Source organism: Staurois parvus, unplaced genomic scaffold (genome assembly GCF_062004578.1).
Source record: "Staurois parvus isolate SC_StPar_1 unplaced genomic scaffold, SC_StPar_1.0 ptg000195l, whole genome shotgun sequence".
In the NCBI taxonomy this organism is placed as follows: Eukaryota; Metazoa; Chordata; class Amphibia; order Anura; family Ranidae; genus Staurois; species Staurois parvus.
The window spans coordinates 488,980-506,825 of NW_028317991.1; the positions used below are offsets into that span (position 1 = coordinate 488,980).

A 17,846-nucleotide genomic window follows, 5' to 3' on the forward strand; every position below is an offset into this window, starting at 1 on the left:
CAGATAGTGATGCAGCTATCTAGACCAGTGTTTCTCAACCTTTTTTCAGTCAAGGCACCCTTTAAAACTATGGACAGTCCCAAGGCACCCTTTAAAATTATAGACAGTCTTGAGGCACCCCATTCTAAAATGGGGTGCCTCAAGACTGTCCATAATTTTAAAAGGGCGCTGCATTCTAAAATGTGAAAAACTATTCTAATAGTTTTATATAACGCAGCAACATCCTCACATGTAGGACACTCAACATTAGAGGGGATTTATTCTTCCAAAGCAAATATACTTTTGCACACTGGTACTGACTAGTGTTCCAATGTTTCTTTTCTCCCTCAGTTTTTCTCCATCACTGAGCTAATGTGGCCCCAGCACTGATAGAGGGGCAGGGGAGGGTCAAACTAGGATGCTGTGCAAATAAAGCAGGGTGCAGCGCTAAAATAGTCCGCTAAATCTCACTATGTTCAAATATTCTCATGTATGATATAAAATGCAATACAATGAAAATCACATAAAATAGGTGAAAAAGTGCAGATAAAAGTATTTAGTGACTGGTAACGTGAATAGGTGTTACACACTAAAACAAATACAGTCCATAGTGTAAGTGCAAATGAGATCCCAGATGATCTTCAGAAATCCAGTGGCTGGATCCGTGGATGAGGTGATATAGTATGTAAAGATTGCGCACTCACCAGATACGCAATCAAAATGCGCACTTAAAGTTGGTAACCACAGGACATCAAGGATCCTATATGGGTCTGGTCAGATACCCCTCACTGCATATAAGGCACTAAGTACTTTTAATCTGCCACAGAACCTGTGTAATTAACGTGTTCAGTTTTAAAGGAATGAGATGGCAACCCAAAGTACAATATCATCCTAGGGAATTTTCAAGTGGTAGTAAAGCCATGTTTTGCAAAATTTGCTCACAGATAGGACATTTATGAGAGAAGAGACCATGCCGGTCTCTTCTCTCATAAATGTTTCCTCCTGGCTGTCAGACGTCATGTACACTGAGCCGCGCATGCGCAGCTCAGTGTACATTTACTGCCCCTGATCTGTGCCGTGGCGATGCGACTCCCACATGCATGTGCGGGAGTGACATAATCGCAGCCTGGCCATTCAAGCCACTGAAAACAGAGAACCTGGAAAGAAGATAAAAGAGCCAAACATCCGTGAGACTGATAACGCGGGAGGGTGCATTCTAGGACTGGACAACTGCACTGTATGCGTCATTTGGCTATAGCACGGTTGCCAAGTGGTTAATATGCTTCAGTTATGAATGAACATAGTGAGTAATCGGTACTGATCACGTATTGTGTTCATCACCCCCATTGGCGCACACCCAGCGATCTCCGCGATCGATGTGTCCTACGGACACAGCTGATCACGTGATGTGGTAAAAGACCAATCACAGCAGCCTTTTACCACATGATCAGCTGTGTCCAAATGACACGCAATTGCCGGTTATCGGCTGCACTTCCCTCACGCTGTCACAGCGCAAGGAAAGTACTGCCATTAACCGGCAATTGTCAGAACAGATCGGCACTGATCATCAGTGCCCAGCAGTACCATCCACCTGTGCCAAGCAGTGCCACCCACCTGTGCCAAGCAGTGCCACCCACCTGTGCCCAGCAGTACCACCCACCTGTGCCAAGCAGTGCCAACCACCTGTGCCCAGCAGTACCACCCACCTGTGCCCAGTAGTGCCCCTCATCAGTGCCGCCCATCAGTGCTGCCAGTCAGTGCTGCCCATCAGTGCCGCCTATCAGTGCCAATCATTGCCACATATCAGTGCCACCCCATCAGTGCTACCTATCAGTGCTGCCTATCAGTGCAGCCTCATCAATGCACATCAGCAAAGGAGAAAAATTACCTGTTTGCAAAATTTTATATTAGAAACAAAGAAAAACTTTTTTTTTCAAATTTTTTGCTCTTTTTTTGTTTATAGCGCAAAAAATATTACACCCAGCAGCGATTAAATACCACCAAAAGAAAGCTCTATGTGTGAAAAAAAAATGCTAAAAATTTCATATGGGTAGAGTGTCGCATGAATGCGTAATTGTTTTTCAAAGTGCAACAGTGATGAAAGCTGAAAATTGGCCTGGGAGCAAAGGGGGTATAAGTGCCTGGTAGGCAAGTGGTTAAACTCTGTTCTTTGGGGAACGGAGGGTCCTGACAGGTTTGCTGTATGGGGCCCCGTGGTTTCTAACAGCAGCCCTGGTGGTAACACACATGGTCAGATTAGCAACAGTTGCACAGCTCCCATTGTGCACAGGACGATGTCTTTTGGCACACTGACTTATAAACGTCGGTGCTCCCTGTTTCTGTGCATGCAGCCTTGTGCTGCCATCTGTTGTGCTGTTACAAAACTAGTCTCAAAACTTTTTGATACCATACTAATGAGAGCTAATTGATCCTTTTACTTTGCCCTGTAATTGGTCTTTTAGTCTCTGAGATTATTTTGATGCAAGTGTTTCTATTATTCTAGCTTGAGTGTTAGTTTTCTATATATTTTCATCAGTGTTACTTTTACATATATGTCCATGGTAGCTCTTGTAAGGAGCTTCTCTAGCTTTCCCCTGATCATTAATTACAGATTTGTTTATGCAGACCTGTATCAGGGACCCAAACTAGGGAAAGCTGTGGTGTACACAGGACTAGAAAGGTCTCTGTCAGGAGTGACAGCGGAGACCCTGGCAGTGGTTGTACCACCCCACCTGCACCTACAGCACTTTACATTGCTTGAAGCTGTCCCCCAGTCAGGGCCGTGGATAAGGGGGTACCACCAGTCCTCCTGTATGGGGCCCAGGCCAGCAGGGGGCGCCCAGGCAGCTGGGTAAATCGGATGTGGGCAGGGCATTCATCTGCTGCAAAAAGAACCATGCAGAGCAGGGGCGGACTGACCATTTGGAAACTGCCCGAGGGCCCAGGGTCAGTAGGGGGCCCCATGAGATGCCCCTGGTACCTTTTTCATAGGCTTTTTTGAGTTTGGGCAAGGACACAGGGGCCCCATGATCCCCTATTGCCCGGGGGCCCCATGAGTTGTCAGTCCGCCCCTGATGCAGAGGATTGATTCCGGTAATTACCCCTCCGCTGCACCCATCACCCTCCCTGTGCACCATACAATTCCCCATGTTGCCAAGCACCTCTGTGTGTGCCCACCGCCCCAGTGCTCCTGGGTTCCCTCCTCTCTCCCTCCCATCGGTAACTGCAAGCACACAATAGGATCCTTCAGGATGATGAACACAATAAGTGAACAGTACCGATTACTCACTGTGTTCATTCATAACTGAAGCATAGCAGTTTATATTTACTAAAATAATTGCATTTCCATGTTCTGTGTACTGTGGGAGACCGGATGTAGTGAATTCAGGGTCCGGAAAGAGCGGATATAGTGAATGCAGGGTCCGGGGAGACCAGATATAGTAAATGCAGGGTCCAGGGAGACCGGATATAGTGAATGCAGGGTCCGGGGAGACCGGATATAGTGAATGCAGGGTCCGGGGAGACCAGATATAGTGAATGCAGGGTCCTGGGAGACCGGATACAGTGAATGCAGGGTCCGGGGAGAGCGGATATAGTGAATGCAGGGTCCGGGGAGACCAGATATAGTGAATGCAGGGTCCGGGAGACCGGATACAGTGAATGCAGGATCCGGGGAGACCAGATATAGTGAATGCAGGGTCCGGGAGACCGGATATAGTGAATGCAGGGTCCGGGGAGACCAGATATAGTGAATGCAGGATCCAGGGAGACCGGATATAGTGAATGCAGGGTTCGGGAGACCGGATACAGTGAATGCAGGATCCGGGGAGACCAGATATAGTGAATGCAGGGTCTGGGGAGACCAGATATAGTGAATGCAGGGTCCGGGAGACCGGATATAGTGAATGCAGGGTCCGGGGAGACCAGATATAGTGAATGCAGGATCCGGGGAGACCGGATATAGTGAATGCAGGGTCCGGGAGACCGGATATAGTGAATGCAGGATCTGGGGAGACCGGATATAGTGAATGCAGGGTCCGGGGAGACCGGATATAGTGAATGCAGGATCCGGGGAGACCAGAAATAGTGAATGCAGGGTCCGGGGAGACCAGAAATAGTGAATGCAGGGTCCGGGGAGACCAGATATAGTGAATGCAGGGTTCGGGGAGAGCAGATATAGTGAATGCAGGGTCCCGGGAGACCAGATATAGTGAACTCAGGGTCCGGGGAGACCAGATATAGTGAATGCAAGGTCCGGGGAGACCGGATATAGTGAATGCAGGGTCCGGGGAGACCAGATATAGTGAATGCAAGGTCCGGGGAGACCGGATATAGTGAATGCAGGGTCCGGGGAGACCGGATATAGTGAATGCAGGGTCCGAGGAGACCAGATATAGTGAATGCAGGGTCCTGGGAGACCAGATATAGTGAATGTAGATTCCGGGAGACTAACAATAGTGAATGCAGGGTCCGGGGAGACTAACAATAGTGAATGCAGGGTCCTGGGAGACCAGATATAGTGAATGCAGGGTCCGGAGAGACCAGATATAGTGAATGCAGGGTCCGGAGAGACCAGATATAGTGAATGCAGGGTCCAGGGAGACCAGATATAATGAATTCAGGGTTCTGGGACACCAGATATAGTGAATGCAGGGTCCTGGGTTTAGTAAACACACAGCAGAAAGGCATGTAGTTTTGCTGAGGTTCTTTTTTGCCAATACGAAAGTATTGGCTTTGATGCCATTTTCACATGAATTTTGATGGGTGCATCTTTGACGCAAATTTTTTTTTTGCTAATAGGAGTACAACAGTTCTCTTCATGTAGTGTGACTTTGATATGACTTTACACTCTCTGGCAATCAAGTAGCATCCAAGTCGCACCCATCCAAAGTCGCATCCAAGTCGCACCCATCCAAACTTGCACCAAAGTCGCACCCATCCAAAGTCACTTCAAAGTAGAATTAAAGTTAATACTTTCCTAATTGCAAAAAAAATTAAAAAATTGCAAAACACGGCAAAAAAGTGTGTCAAAAAAATGCAAAATGTGCTGGAAAAACACATTAATTGCAACACGAAGAGGTGTGAACCTAGCCTTACAGATAGTTAAAAAGACCAATAGTGTCAGTGGGAACTTATCTGAGAGGCAGAAATTGCTCAAGGAACCCCTAGCAACCTCTGGAGGAACCCTAGACTTTCATGGAACCCTGGCTGAGAAACCCTGATATGGACCCAAGGACAGCATTGGTGTACATAGGAATTGAAAGATCTATGGTCAGAGGGATAGCAGTGGTTGTACCTAGAGCACTTTGCACTGAACGTTGTAGTCTTTCCTCATAGTCTTTCATTCATTGTCAACTACGTTGTCTACAGTATTGATTATTCCCTAAAGCCGGCCACACATGGGTCAAATTCCAAAAGAATTTTCTTTCAAAATACTTAACCAGGGCTTTATTTCAGCGGGAACACGGGGGAGCGCAGTTCCTGAACCTCCAGCTTTGAATGTACGTAATGGCAAGGGGTTCTGGGGTTTGCTGGAGGGTCTATTGATGCTGGCTGCTGGGGGATCTGTTTTCACTGGTGGGAATCTATTTTTGCATGGGACTCTATTGTTGCTGGGAGGGTCTTATGTTTCTTAGGGATGAGTTGTTGCAGGGAGGAGTCTATTCTTGCTGGCTGCTGGAGGGCCTGTTGATGCTGGGGGATCTGTTGCTGCTGCTGGGGGTCTATTGTTGTGTGAGGTATCTATTTTTGCTGGCTGCAGGGGATCTACTGTATTTTACTGCTTTTCTTTTTATCATTAACACATTCCATACAAATTACTTAGCACCACAAACTGATCCTTGAGCCTGTATTCTCTAAAAGGGGCAGTACTGGGAGGTGGATAGGGGTTGTAACCAAGGGATGGTGCTCGGAGCTGGGTAGGGGGTGGAATCAAGGGATGCTGCTTGGAGGTGGGGAGGGGATAAAACCAAGGGATGGTGCTCAGAGGTGGGTAAGGGGTGGAACCAAGGGATGGTGCTCGGCAGTGGGTAGGGGGTGGAACCAAGGGATGGTGCTCATAGGTGGGTAGGGGGTGGAACCAAGGGATGGTGCTCGGAAGTGGGTAGGGCTGGAACCTAGGGATGGTTCTCGGAGGTAGGTAGGGGGTGGAACCAAGCGATGGTGCTTGGAGGTGGGTAGAGGTGGAAACAAGAGATGGTGCTCGCAGGTGGGTAGGGGGTTGGAACCAAGGGATGGTGCTCAGTGGTGGGTAGAGGGTGGAATCAAGGGATGGTGCTTGTAGATGTGTAGGGGTGGAACCAAGGGATGATGCCTGGAGATGGGTAGGGGGTGGAAGCAAGGGATAGTGCTTGGAGGTGGGTAAGGGGTGGAACCAAGGGATGATGCCCAGAGATGGGTAGGGGGTGGAACCAAGGGATAGTGCTTGGAGGTGGGTTGGGGTGGAACCAAGGGATTGTGCTTGGAGGTGGGTAGGGGGTGGAACCAAGGGATAGTGCTTGGAGGTGGGTAGGGGGTGGAACCAAGGGATGATGCCCGGAGATGGGTAGGGGGTGGAACCAAAGGATAGTGCTGGAGGTGGGTAGGGGGTGGAACCAAGGGATTGTGCTTGGAGGTGGGTAGGGGGTGGAACCAAGGGATTGTGCTTGGAGGTGGGTAGGGGGCAGAGACAAGGGTTGACTCAAAAACTGGGGAGTTACTGCACCTATTCTCTGAGAAATAAATCCCTGTACATAAGAATTTTCAGTCGAATTTCACACCATTAATGGGCAACAGCAATAGCTGATTTTTGAGCGAACATCGAATTTGAGTGATTGGGCATGTTGGCATTTTTTTGAAAACTGAACAAATCTCTAATCAATGATGGGAGAATCGTGCGAGAAATGTAATTAAAAAAGTAACAAGCATGAGCTGCAACCTGAAAAGAAAAGAAAATTCTTGACCACAAAAATTATTTTCTGTAGCAACAGGAGGTGAAACTGAAGGCTTGGTTGGTCGAACCTCGAAATCAATGGTGACACCATCAGATTACAAAACGCTGGACATTTCTGATTTTCTAAAGAAAATTCCTTCAGAATTCGACCCATAAATGGCCTGCATAAGCTCCATTTCCTATCAAATTTGGAACCTGCTGTAATTCTGGTTTCCCCAGGAGGGTCAGCAGAGGTGTGTATGAAACCAACTTGTATGTGCTGTGTCATGTTGTATGTCATGGTGATGAGCACACCTTATGGAACAGGCCTTAGGCTGGTGTTTTCTCCCGTCTTCTTCACCTGCGCAACGTAATTAGACATGTTTTGCAAGATCCCCAGGGCTACAAGACTCAGCCATGAGCTGCCTTTATGCGGAGGTCCAGCCCAGAAGGGGTTAAGGCTGGGAATCTGCCTCCTTTACCTTAGCAGGAGGTGTGAGCTCAGGATCTGGGGGAGGAGAGGCGTTCTGCACCTGTGTCAATAGGTAACTCACTCCCTGCACTGCTCAGTACTGTGTGCAGGAAGCCTGGGGCTGTCATCAGCACTGAGATCCAGGTAAGTCCTTCTTCTCCCATTACACCTTGCTGTGATTTCTGTACAGTGTAGTCAGATCTATACATCGCCTGCATGTCATATATCAACCTACACCCATACCACATGTGTGTCTATCTGGGTGTATAGAATGACAGATTAAAATTAAAAAAGAGAGTACAATATGTTGTTAGTCTAGGTTCACACCTATGCATTTTCCAGAAACGCACTACAGTCCATTTAACATGATTTCCTATGGGACATCTTTTCACACGGTGTGTTTTTGGAAAGGATCAGGGACTTCTTTTTTAAACCCAAAACATTGCATTTTGTTCAATAGACTTCAATGGGGACGCTGCATAAAAGCATGTTAAGCGTGTTTATGCATTCGTGGCACGTTTTTGATGCGTTTTGCATTTTATTCTGCCCAGCAACAAGTTGAAATAACGCATCAAAAACACATGTGCAAAAAATGCAATACAAAAAGCACCGCAGAAATGGATCAAATGCAAACTGCCTAGGTGTGAATTCAGCCTTAGGGCCAGTTCACACTACAAGTGTTTCCGTTGCTTTTTTTTCTGCATCGAAAACGTGCAGAAAGTAGGTTATATGGTTGTCAATGTCATAGTTCACGAGTGCTTGCAGTTTCAGTGCGTTCAAGTTGCAGAAGAAAAATTAGGACATGCTGCATTTTTTTACTGCACAGAACTGTACTGGAACACGGTAAAACGCATCAAAAAAGCACTGAAAGGAACCAAAACCGCACTGGAACGCATATGAAAAAGAGAGGGGCAAAAATGAACTGGAATGCATAAAAAACGCACTGGAATGTGGCAAAAACACATCTGGACTGCGTTTCTATAGTGTGAACTGGCCCTTGTACTGTATGCATTAGTGTCATGATACAAACACTTGTAAAGTGCAACTATATGTGTGTATATGTGTGTGTATATATAATATAATATATATGTGTGTGTGTATATATATAATATATATGTGTGTGTGTGTATATATATAATATATATGTGTATATGTATATTTTTCTATATATATATGTGTGTGTATGTATATATGTGTATGTATGTATGTATGTATGTATATATATATATATATATATATATATATATATATATATATATATATATATATATACACAGTATGTATATATTCTCATTCCCATCTGATCCCTGTTGTCCAGGAGCTTGCAATCTAAGGTCCCTAATGCCTAGTACACACTGAAAATCGGATTTCAAGAAACACCGAAGCGGTCAACCAATAATATAGTTGTTGGTACATGGCTTTTGAGAGCCGAACACAACAGTTCATGCCAAGTTATCCGAAGGGACAAACACAAACATTTTTCTTCTACAATAACAGAACGAACAATTTTCGTTTAATCAGTAAAGTATTCATCTGGAAAAAATTGGAAGACCAAGGCCGCGCATGCTCGGAAACGAAAGAATACACGCTATTACTTCCGCAGTTGTGTTCGGTCATACGTTTATTTTTGGAACTTTAGTAACCTCTTCATTTTTTATATGAGACTAGCAAGAAAAAAAGAGGATAATTATTGGTCTGATATTCTCATCGAGCGTACCGGGCTTAACTCCCATTCAAACATACACATACTAGGGCCAATTTAGACAGGAGCCAATTATTTATTACAGGTACTTGTATAGTGCGGTCAGTTTATGCAGCGCTTTACATGTATATTGTACATTCACATCAGTCCCTAACCCTCAAGGGGTGTACAATCTAAGGTCCCTAACTCACATTCATACATACACATACTAGGGACAATTTAGACAGGAGCCAGTTAACCTACCAGCATGTCTTTGGAATGTGGGAGGAAACCCACACAGGCACAGGGAGAACACGCAAACTCTAGGCAGGTGGTTGGTATTCAAACCAATGTCCCTAGTACTGCCAGGTGGACGCGCTAATCACTTTGCCGCCCCAGCATGTCTCTGGAATGTAGGAGGAAACCGGAGTACCCAGGAGAAACCTACGCAGGCACAGGGAGAACATGCAAACTCTAGGCAGGTGGTGCCATGGTTGGGATTCAAACCAAGGACCATAGTACTGCCAGGTGAATACACTAATCACTTTGCCACTGTGCTGCCCCAGCATGTCTTTGGAGTGCAGGAGGAAACCTGAGTACTGATAGGAAACCCACACAGGCACAGGGAGAACATGCAAATCCAGGCAGGTGGTGCTGTGGGTGGGATTTGAACCAACAACCCTAGTACTGCCAGGTGGAAGTGCTAACCACTTAGCCACTGTGCTGCCCCAGCATGTCTTTGGAATTCAGGAGGAAACTGGAGTACCAGTAGGAAACCAAGGAACCTGGAGGAAACCCACACAGGCACAGGGAGAACATGCTACAAAATTGCTCCACCAAAATATTTTTACATGTTGTTTGTTTCTCCAAGTAACATTTCAGGTGACTATTCAACCACAAACCAGTTCTACCTGAACACAAGTCCTGCAAGATCTTCTGGTAGAGACCACACAAGGAATGTCTTTATATCGGTCGTATGCAGGGGCGGACTGACAACTCATGGGGCCCCCCGGGCAATAGGGGATCATGGGGCCCAAACTCAAAAAATCCTATGAAAAAGGTACCGGGGGCATCTCATGGAGCCCCCTACTGACCCCGGGCCCTCGGGCAGTGCCCGAGTTTCCAAATGGTCAGTCTGCCCCTGGTCGTATAACTGCATACTGGGGAAATGTGGAGTCACTTTTAGGTAACGTCGGAGAATCCCTGCTCCCTCCTGATTGCCCTCATTTCTATTGGCCCATCACTGTGAAGGGTTGCCTCACTAGCCAATAAGATTGTGCATTAGGTTCATTCTAAAAAATGTTTTCTTCACATCTGCTTTAAGATTCCATTCACACATGTGCGACCTTAAAATCAAACGATTTTCACTGCGACTTGATACACCTGTGGATGAGTGCAACTTGATTTTCACCAAGGATGATTGTGCTCTGCAAAGTCGCACACAAGTCACATGCCTATCATTCAGGTGTGACTTTCATGCGACTTTGGAGGGTTTACATTGACGTCTATGGCCCTCAAGTCACATGAAAGTCAGACCAAAGTAGTGCAGGAACTACTTTCAAGTCGCTGTGACTTGAAGTCGCACAGATATGAATGGTACTCTTTCGGAAACATGGGGTAAGGGGTGGAGTGACCATTTGGAAACTTGGGCACTGTCCGAGGGCCCGGGGTCAGTAGGGGGCCCCATGAGATGCCCCTGGTACCTTTTTCATAGGCTTTTTTTAGTTTGGGCAAAGACACAGGGGCCCCATGATCCCCTATTGCCCGGGGGCACCATGAGTTGTCAGTCCGCCCCTGCATGGGGTGCAACTTGTCATGTGACTTTAGACCCCAAAGTTGCATGACAAGTGTGAATGGACTCGAAATAGATTTCATAGTGTATTTGCTTATATTTTCATTAATAAATTCAGGACCGAAAAAAAAAAAAAACTAAACATTTTTTTTTGCATGTGATCAGTTAAGGCTCCATTCACATTTGCGTGACACCAAAGTCGTGCGATTTCCATTGCGTCTTTAATGCAACTTTGGATGGGTGTGACTTAGATGCGACTTTGATGCTACTTAAGTGTCAGAGAGTGTAAAGTCGTATCAAAGTCACACTACATGAACAAAACTGTCATACTTTCCTATTCGCAAAAAAAAGAAAAGAAAAAGTTGCATCAAAGACTTGAATGTGACTTTGACTATTGCTCTGGCTGTTGCACAACTGGCGCACTGATAACATTGAGATGCGACTTTTGAATATTTACATTAGTCTATGGCACTCAGGTTGTATCAAAGTAGTGCAGGAACCTTTTTAACCCCTCCCCCCCCCTTCATGACCAGGCCTTTTATTTATTGCGTCATGGCGCTGCGTTACTTTAACTGACAATTGCGCGGTCATGCCACGCTGTTCCCAAATCAATTTTACATCCTTTTTTCCCAGAAATAGAGCTTTCTTTCAGTGGTATTCGATTGCCTGTACGTTTTTTTTTTTTGCTTGTTTTTTTTTGCGCTGTAAACAAAAAAGACCAACAATTTTGAAGCAAAAAAACCTATATTTTGACTTTTTGCTATTAAACATATCCAGTCAATTTCATCATAAATTTAGGCCAAAATGTATTCTGCTCCGTGTCTTTGCTAAAAAAAAATCCCAATACATGTAAATTAATTGGTTTACGTGAAAGTTATAGCGTCTACAAATGGCGGTATAGATACTGGATTTTTTTAAATATTTTTTTTTATTATTTTATGCTAGTAATATCAGCGACTTATAGTGGGACTGCAGCGGGCATTCTGACACTAACTGCCACTGACATCCCCAGTGACACCAATACAGTGATACAATACACTGTACTAATGGCATTGGGCAGGAAGGGGTTAACATCTGGGGTGATCAAAGGGTTAACTGTGTGCTATGTGTGTGCTTTACTGTGTAAGCACACTGCTTTGTATGGCTCTGCTATGCAGAGCCATACAAAGCAGAAGCGGTATCCCTAGGGTTGGTGTCACCCGATGCAGTAACACTTGGTGACACCCCCTCCGACGATCCCCGCAGGATGGATCGGATCTGCGGATTGAGCATAATGAACCGGAGCGGGGCGGACTGACCATTTGGAAACTCGGGCACTGCCTGAGGGCCCGGGGTCAGTAGGGGGCCCCATGAGATGCCCCTGGTACCTTTTTCATAAGCTTTTTTGAGTTTGGGCAAAGATACAGGGGCCCGTTGATCCCCTATTGCCCGGGGGCCCCATGAGCTGTCAGTCCACCCTTGGACCGGAGTCCGATCCATTATCCTCCCCAATCCACAGATCCAATCCATCCTGCGGGGTTTTGTCGGCTTGCAACCTATATGGGGTTAACTAATTGTCCCACGAAAAGGTGTTTTAAAGTAAGCCAACAATCCCGCAGAATGGATCGGATCTGCAGATTGGGGAGCATAATGGATCGGACTCTGATCCAATATGCTCAGTCCGCAGATCGGATCCATCCTGCGGGATTGTCGGCTTGCTTTAAAACTTAACTTACCTTTTCGTGGAGCGGGTCCAGTGTCACCCCGTGTGATAGGTGTCACCCAGTGTGGCGCGCACCCCCCGCACCTGCCTAGGGACGCCCCTGCAAAGCAACACGCTGAAGCTAACAGGAGAGATCTGTATTGTTTACATAGAGACCTCTCCCCTGTCAGTGTTTGTCGGCGATTGCCGGTGATCGCCAGCTGAAGCCACCAATGGCAGTGCGGGTAGGGTGGCGTGCGCCCTCTCTACCCAGAAATACAAAATCACGTATATATACCTGATTTTGTGCAGCCCTGTATCAGTACTTCTGCTATAGGGCGCTAGGGAATTGGTTAAAGTCGCTGCGACTTTAATTCGCATAGATTTGAACTGCTTCCATTGAAATACATAGGCTGCGACTTGTCATGCAACTTCAAGCCCAAAATCGCAAGACAAGTCGCAAAAGTATGACTGTAGCCTAAAAGTGAAATATTAAACATTTATGGTTTCCAGCAAGCAGATGGAGCAGTGGGTTGCTTTCTGCAGGGTAACCAGGCTAATCTTAACTGCTATACTGAAAAAAAAAAAATCTGTTCTTTACAGTTTGATATTTGAAGCTGGAATTTCATACATCGCTATATGGGGCAGAGAAGTGACGCACCCTCCCCTCCCCTCCCCTGCCCTGCCTGTTATTTACGTCCGGATTTTTTTGTAATCACTAAGACTTAAGACTTTGTGCCCTCTTCGTCATAGGAGAAATGATTTCTTGCAGGACGTGGTATTTCTTTGTGTATACTGTTCTCTGCTCATGTTTGCTTCATGTAAATAACACGTGACCTGGGGCGACCTGGGTGAAGCATGACGTCCAGGCAGCTCTGTCATGTTGTAATTTTACAGCTGACCTATCGGCGCCTATATACTGGTCTGGTATATATTCATAGAAAGTAATGGACGCCAGTCCTGCCGGGCTGGGGTAGTCAGCAGTCTATCCTGTTGTATGTATAGCCCAAGCTTTTTATGTTTGCTTAGTGCAGGGGCGGGTTAGAACCCCTGTCAGCTCATTGGATTCTGTCTGTACCCCAGGGGAGATTTACCCTTCACTTCCTGTTCTGAGGACACAACAGGAAATTAGAGGAAATCTCCCCAAAGAGAGTGCAATTTCTATTTTAGACTGCTGTCTGCATTGGAAGATCTCCCCTTGCCTCGGGAGATCCATATTATGGATTTCCCCTCCTGTACCCCAGGTTCACACCTATGCGTTTTCCAGAAACGCAGTACAGTCCATTTAACATGATTTCCTATGGGACACGTTTACATCTCAGTGTTTTTTCAACCAGGGCTTTTTTTTTGGAAAAGGTCAGGGACTTTTTTTAAAAGCAAAAAGTTGCATTTTTGGTTCTATAAACTTCAATGATGGAAACGCTGCAGAAAAGCGTGTAGTGCGTTTTTTGCCGCGTTTTGATGCGTTTTAACCCTGCCTAGCAACAAGGGGAAAAAAAATATTAGAAAAAAAAAAGCTCATGTGCAAAAATGAAAAATGCACTGCAGAAATGGATCAAACACAAACTGCATAGGTATCAACCTAGCCTTGGTATACACCCAGGGCTGCTGTTAGAAACCACAGCCAACCTGACAGCCCCCCCCCCCCCCTTCTCCCCCCAAAAAACAGTTTTCAGTTGTGAATGAAAATAGTGAGTGATTGGTACTGATCACTCATTGTGTTCATTCAGGAAAGGAAGGGCTGGTAAATGTGAAATATTTACAGGACCCTTCCCCCACGCTCCATCCTGAAGGATTCTATTGTGTGCTTGCAGCTGCTGGTGGGAAGGAGAGGAGGGAAACCTGCAGTACTGGGGGGTGGGGGCTCACAGGGTGGCCTTGTAGGAAACATACGGTTCACAGGGCGGGTGATGGGTGCAGCGGGCGGGAGGGGGCAATTACTGGAACTGATCCCCCTGTACGGGTCTCTCTGCAGCAGCTGAAAGCCAGTGGGAGGGAAAGGAGAAGAAGCCAGCTTTCAGCTGCTGCAGAGAGAGCCATACAGGGGAACGGTTCCAGTAATTTTCCCCCTGTCATACTGATCACCCTTCCTGCCCACATCACATTCACCCAGCTACCTGGGCCCCATACAGGAGGACTGGTGGTACCCCCTTATCCACAGCCCTGTTTACACCTATGCGTTTTTGCAGAAACACGCTACAGTCCATTTAACATGGTTTCCTAAGGATCTAGTTCACATGTACTTTTTGGCCAGGTAGAAGGTGCCGGTGAGGTACATCGGACCATTGAAGGAAGGTGAGATCACAGAGTTTAGATGTCCTTGAAGGCTAGGTTCACATCTATGCAGGTTGCAGTTGATGCGTTTTTGCGGCGCGTTTTGCATTTTTGAACAAGCGGTTTTAACGCGTTTTGCAGGAGTTATTTGGGGGCTATTAGGAAAGTATGACAGTTAACCACTTCCTGTCCGAACACTTTTACCCCCTTCCTGTCCAGGGCAATTTTTAGCTTTCAGCGCTATCACACTTTGAATGACAATTGCGCGGTCATGCAACACTGTACCCATATAAATTTTTTACCATTTTTTTGAGACAGATAAAGCTTTATTTTGGTGGTATTTATTCACCGCTGGGATTTTTATTTTTTTTACTATGTAAATGAAAAAGCCCAAAAATTTTGAAAAAAAGTTTTTTTTTTTAAATAAAATTTTGCAAATAAATAATATTTCATCATAAATCTTGGCCAAAATTTATTCCGTTATTTTTTTAGTAAAAAAAAAATCCAAATTAGTTTATAACCAAAAATTATACTTTTTTTTTTTTTACATTTTTATTTTATTTTTTTATATTATTATTTTTTATTAATTTTTTTTACATACTGTCACCCTAGCAGTACAGTGTCACCAATCACAGATTTCACACGTAGTAAGCAATGATGTCACAAGTGACATCTTGCTTACTACTTTGCATGTGATCACCGATTCGCCAATCAGTGATCACATGATCGGGACCTCGTACAGAGGTCCCGTCCGACGTTCGGTGTTTCACTGTGTCCGGAGGACACAGCGGGCACCGGATCGCGGTGCTGCGCGCTCCCAGGGAGTGCGCACAGCTAGAAAAGGTGGGTGACGTTTATGAACGGCAACCCGACCCTGGACTGCCACCGCCCTGCCGTTTATAAACAGCAGGCGGACGGCAAGTGGTTAATGTAATACAACTTTGTTACGACTTTACACTCTCTGGCACTCAAGTAGCATCCAAGTCGCATCAAAGTAGTGCAGGAAACTTTATGTATCTCTTAGCCTTGGTTCACACCCATGCGGGTTTTTTGTTTTGTTTTTGTTTTTTTTTTAGTGTGTTTTGCAAAAATGCACTACAGTCCATTACCGGGACAAGTTCACCCAGGGCTAAGATGCAGAAATGCAGCCCCTCCAAATACATGGTGTAGAATGGGTGTACCACCTTGCGTCCATTCTTTGCCCTCTTGCTTTGGCTGTCCATGGTTGGTATGGAGTATGCACTACCTGTGCATGGCCGATCACTTGAATTCTTGTGGCTAGAAGACTTAGCTGCCCATGCAAAGTTTGTTTTTGTGTCACCCTTGGGTGGACTGAGTGGGCATGTTGGAGCACGGCGTGACCGCAATTGTCAGAGCAGACATGAAGCTGCGGCCTGCTGGTTGCTAGCCACAGATCTGGAGCTTACATGCGGTGCCCTATTGCTGAGCCCTTGGCGGCTCCCCCTGCTGCCCACCCCTTGTCCCAGCCCTGCCTATAGGGGTACTTTAACCAGTTCTTGCCTGGCCAATAGCAAACTGAAGGCTGAGCCGGACTGTCTTCGATCTAGGTGGGAGTCATATGACGTCCTCCCGGATCTTCGCCTCACCTGGGGCCACGCTGTGGTGAGAAATGTCACCAGCTGTGTCCATTGGACACAGCTGATGACCGATCTGTGTACTTACCATGTGACAGCTGTGACCAATCACCAGGGGTGGACTGACCATTTGGAAACTCTGGCACTGCCCGAGGGCCCGGGGTCAGTAGAGGGCCCCATGAGATGCCCCTGGTACCATTTTCATAGGCTTTTTTGAGTTTGGCTAAAGACACGGGCCCCATGATCCCCTATTGCCCAGGGGCCCCATGAGTTGTCAGTCCGCCCCTGAGTGCAGTTCTACTTTAAGCCAGCCATAGATGGTTCGAATCACAGCTGGTTCAGCAGTGGCTGGCCGACATTCATACCATGTGTGGGCCGGCTGATTGTACCCAAGTTGATCGATCAAATAACTTGGGTGCAACCAGCATTTTGGATATTTCATGTGTTTATTGCCGGCGGCTATAGCCTCTAACAATCACTGTGTTCTGCCTGGCGGGGACTGACATGAGTTGTCAGTCCGCCCCTGCCAATCACAATAGGTTACAAGACAATTGTAAACCATGGATGGCTTCCTTTCATGCCATCCATTGTATACAATTGTGTTGCTAGCTGTGATTGGTCGCAGTGAGCACATGGTACAGACTGGGCCAATCACAGCCCATCTGCTTCATGTGATTAGCTGTGGCTAATCCCAGCCAAAAACACTGAATTATCGATAAATGCTTGCCTATAGCAGTGAAATTAACTGCTGTAGGCAGTAAAAAAAAAAAAATACTGATCACTACTCCAAAGTAGTACAATGTTGCTATGGTAACATTATATAACTCTGGTTACAGTGTTTTATAAAAAGAAAATTGTAACAAAAGAGAAAAAAAGTCATAAAAATGTTAAAAAAAAAAAAGTTTCCTAATTATAATTTTTTTTTCTCCTTACTGTCACTAGTCAGTGTCCCTGATCACTGCCAGTTATATGGTGACGCTGTGCTGCACTGGTGACAATATGCAAAAAAAGATTATTTATTTTCCCAAAAATTATGACAAAAAATTACATCTTCAAAAAAATCGCCATGCCTCTTACTAAATGTCACACACTGTCTACTTTCTAAAAAGAGGTAATTTGGGGGATTTCTGTTCTGACATTTTTGGGCCTCAAGAAACGAGATCGTGCGTCAGTACACTCAGGATCGATTGACTTTCAGATATATACCCCATAGTTTGCGGACTCTAGAACTGTCCTACAGACTAAATAATAGACACTGAACTCCCTACCCCAATCCATCAGACTATCACCTACTCTCCTCTCCTTTAGGCGCACCCTAAAAACCCATCTCTTCAGGGAAGCCTACCCCACCCCCTGCTAATTCCAGGCCTCCTCCACTCTTCCTACCACTCCATCCCCCACAGCTTTTCGTCCTGTACCACTATCCCCTCCCTCCTAGATTGTAAGCTCCAAGGAGCAGGGC

General features: G+C 45.9%; 1 protein-coding gene across 1 annotated transcript in view; it reads left to right on the forward strand.

Moving 5' to 3' along the window:
• The first annotated feature begins 7,451 nt into the window (after positions 1 to 7,451).
• Positions 7,452 to 17,846, forward strand: part of TMPRSS2 (transmembrane serine protease 2) — a 122,165-nt gene continuing 111,770 nt past the window's right edge. Inside the window, exon 1 of the mRNA XM_089677874.1 lies at positions 7,452 to 7,505. The gene's annotated coding sequence lies outside the window, so the exon portion shown is untranslated. The remainder of the gene's footprint in view (positions 7,506 to 17,846) is intronic.